Genomic DNA, 4,094 nt, shown 5'->3' with positions numbered 1-4,094 from the left:
TTTTATTAACTACATAAAATTATTTCGATGGTGGTCTAACCTACGTTTAGTCCAAACCTATAAAAGTTAAGTACTTTTTTTAATAGATTACTTTTTTAACCATTTCTAAAGTTTGAATAGTCTCAAGTTCAAACAATAAAAATTATATATTTTTTACTCTTGATTATGTTTTAGATTGATAACTAACTATTTGATTATTGGTTAATTTATTAGTTGTTTTTAGTTTTTTTACTCTTCTAACCAACCCATAGACATCTCATCTGATACTGAAATAGAATCTGAACCTGAACCTCAACCCATCACTGACCTTGAGGAGATTGATGATCTAGTTCGGCAGTTCAAATCAGAAGCAAACGAGCGTCTACTCTATGTAGTACAAGATTGTACAAAATGTGTCAATTTTGTTCAGAGTGATGCCATATGGGATGATTTCAGAATATGGATGAACTCACGCTCGTGGGAGCTGAAAGAACTCTATTATACAGCTGCTCTGAGAAGATTTCATGATAAACTTTTTGAGGTTTTAGAGCCTTTATTGGAACTATTTACTCCAAGAGCTCTTCCCCCTGTAAAAACTCTTGTCCCATAATCTCTCACTTTTGAAGTAGAAGTTAATATTGTGGTCACTCCTCCACCTATATCTGAAATAGAAATTGTATTTGGAACAAAACCAATTATAGATGTTAAACACTCTGATTATGAACCCACACCTTTGGTGCTGAAGACTCTACAAGTTCTGATACATGTTCAATCAAGACTCTGATAAGATAAACTTCTAATAACCAGACTTTCTAATACTTGAAATCAAGAAAGCTTAGAAGATATATAAACTAGGATTCCTTGTTCAGTGTATTTATTTCTTTCATGCTGATTGAAATATTTTATGTGTTAAAATTATTTTAAATCTTAAACTCAGGGGGAGCTTGCAAACGTTACTCTGAAGTTTTGAGTTGAGTAATAATTTTAATAGCATAAGATTCAGGGGGAGCTTACGGGTCTCACTCTGATGTTTATATGTAATTAATTCATGTTAAAGTTGTTCATCAAAATGTATGGTTTTGTCATCATCAAAAAGGGAGAGATTGTAAGAATAAGATTTGGTTATGCGTCTAGCCTTATGTTTTTATAATAACAATACATAGACTCTTAGAGAATAATTGTGTAACCTAATTATTAAATTTAGTGTCAAGATTTCTTATACAAGTTTTGACTTTGATTAAATGATATGTGACATCATCAGATTTTGAATCTTATGCATTCTGACATTGAAATATGTGTTTACAAGATAATCAAGCTCTGTATTATGTACTCAACACTTACAGTTTCTGATCATCCAAAGATTTGCAACTCTGAAGCTTCTAGAGTTGATATGCTCTGAAGCTGTACGCTCAAATAACTTTAAATTGTGTCACCAGACTCTAAAGACCAGGTTCTGATGAACTGGATCAAGTCCCTAAAGACCAAGTTTTTGAAGATTCTCTCAACAAGATCCTTACTCTTCTCGTATGCATTCTTCATCACCTAACTATAAGAAGCCTTTGAATATTGAAGATAAGTTCAAAAGGTTTTATGTGAGAAAAATAGTACACAGTACAACATCAAATATTCCCTCCACTACACTGATTATGTGGGCTAAGGATTATACTATTATACCATTTTCACAAGCCGTTATGCAAGGATACAACTGCATTTTGGCATTCCAATTCTACCCTCCAATGGATCTTTTAATTTCCTATATAAAGAAGACTTGGAAGAATGTAAAAGAGTTGTTACACTCTAAGGAATCATCATATACGTGAACAGTTCTCTTTGTGAAATATTTGAGAGAAAAGAAAACACACTGGAGAAATTTTGTTCATACTCTTCATAGAATAGATTTTGTATGATATACTTATTATTAATTTGTGTATTCTACTTTCTTAGAAGCATTTTGGAAACACACTTTGTATTTTAATCTGTTTGATTGTATTTTTTCCTTGAGTGACTAAGGTTTAGTCAGAATACTCAAGAACACCTTGACAATTGGTCTTTGTGTTGCAATGAAGTTTGATTATAGTGGATTAAGTCCTTTTTGATAAGGAGAAGTCACCTTGACGGGTGGACTGGAGGTAGCTTAGTTAACAGCGAACCAAAATATAAATAATTGTTTCATTATTTTTTGTTTGTTGTGTTGGGTAGAAAAAAAATTGTTTTTAGAAACCCAATTCAAACCCCCCTTTCTTGTGTTTCTCGTCACCTTTAATTGGCATGAGAGCTCTGGTTCTAGAATTGATTGCGTATCAAACACTTCGTCGTGTCAGATAAAGATGCAGTTTGTGAAACACAATGGTTGTTATCCCTCCGCCAGTTGCACCTGCTGATAGAGAAAGAGATCATTATAGTACAAAACTTCCAGTTTTTGATGGAGAAAATTTGATTACTAGAAAGATATAATAGAAAAATTTTCTTGGTCACGATGTGGATCTATGGGATATGGTAGTTAATGGCTACATTCATCCTGTAGATGGCAGTGGTAACAACGTGGAAAGAAGAATGATGACTTATCAACAAAAGAAAGGTGTTAAGAATCATCATAAAGCATGGACCATCTTGTTGAATGCTATTTCATACACTGAGTATGAAAAGATCGCCAACAAAGTCACATTAAAGTCTATATTTGATTCTCTGCGAGTGACTCATGAAGGAATCGTTGAAGAAAAGAAACCAAGGCATTTTCCTTGGTACAAAAGTATGAAGCCTTCAAGATGGAAGATAATGAAAATGTTGAGAACATGTTCTCTATGTTTCAAACTTTTGTTGCAGACTGAAGGCTCTAGACAAAGGCTACTCAATTATAAATCATGTGAAGAAAATTATCAGAAGCTTACCCAAGAGATGGAGGCCTATGGTAACATCGCTAAAAGCTTCTAAGGATCTGAACAACACAACTCTTGATTAACTTGTGAGTTCTTTGAGAAGTGGTGTGATAGATATTGAAGAGGACGAGTCCCAAATGTCTTATTTGTATCTCATCTTATTTTGATCATCATCGAATACATATTGAGAAATTAGAGCTTAGAATAATCTGGCTTCCATTTCTGCTTCACTGCCGCAACTGCTTCAACTAAGTCACTAGATAACAATATTGCAGAATTTAAAGTTGCAACAAAATACAATCTTTGATCCACTGTTAAGTCCCTACTTTTAAGTAACACAACCTTTGTCCCAATTATTGCAACTGGTGACTTGCTTGTAGTTTTTGTGTGTGCCCAATTAGTTTTATGATAAGTCACAAGAATATTCAATTATCTAACTAACACTAATGAATGAAAATAGAGATTAATAAAAAGAAACCAACCCTGAGCAAATTCCCTAACACCCTCATTCTGCTGATGTTGCGCATAAAAAACATGGGAAACCAAATCCAGGTCTTTTCCCTCCAAACCAGATAACCATATAGTCGTCAAAGCCAACTCCATCAAGTTGCCGAACCAACAATACTCTGAAGACTTTGAAGTGACCCCGAATCAACCACCAAAGCCAAATCAACCTCTTTCACTGACAAAAACGCATCCTCTATACAAACCCTTATGTCACAGGTTGTTATGATATTGATTCCACCACAAATGCACAATTTCTAGAGTTTTGAATTTCTCTTTCGTCGTCCTTAACAAATAACTTCAATGATATCTAATTCACTATGCTTGACAAGATTAATGATACGGTGTAGATCCCCTATGATATTCAATAAATAAAATAAAGTAAAAAGAAGGTCCTACCGGGAGTCGAACCCAGGTCGCAGGATTCAAAGTCCTGAGTGCTAACCACTACACCATAGAACCATTTTGTGTAAATGTTTTTAAATTATTAAATTTCTATAGAAACAAAATCAATAAATTTGTTCACCATAACCAAATATCTTAATACTTTTTAAAATTTATAATATTTTCTATTAACTACATAAAATTATTTCGATGGTGGTTTAATCTACGTTTAGTCCAAATATATAAAAGTTAAGTACTTTTTTTAATAGATTACTTTTTTCACCATTATTGAAGTTTGAATAGTCTCAAATAAAAATAAAACAAATTATGTATTTTTTACTCTTGATTAGT

The 4,094-nt window shown here is 33.0% G+C and overlaps 1 non-coding gene across 1 annotated transcript; it reads right to left on the bottom strand.

The window, feature by feature from the left end:
* Positions 1-3,749: 3,749 nt before the first annotated feature.
* On the bottom strand, positions 3,750-3,821 carry TRNAQ-UUG (transfer RNA glutamine (anticodon UUG)). The gene has a single exon. It is a non-coding gene; the product is annotated as a tRNA-Gln (tRNA).
* Between the last annotated feature and the right edge of the window lie 273 nt (positions 3,822-4,094).

Source organism: Lathyrus oleraceus, chromosome 7, assembly GCF_024323335.1.
Source record: "Lathyrus oleraceus cultivar Zhongwan6 chromosome 7, CAAS_Psat_ZW6_1.0, whole genome shotgun sequence".
NCBI lineage: Eukaryota > Viridiplantae > Streptophyta > Magnoliopsida > Fabales > Fabaceae > Lathyrus > Lathyrus oleraceus.
This window is presented reverse-complemented; position numbering and strand designations above follow the sequence as displayed.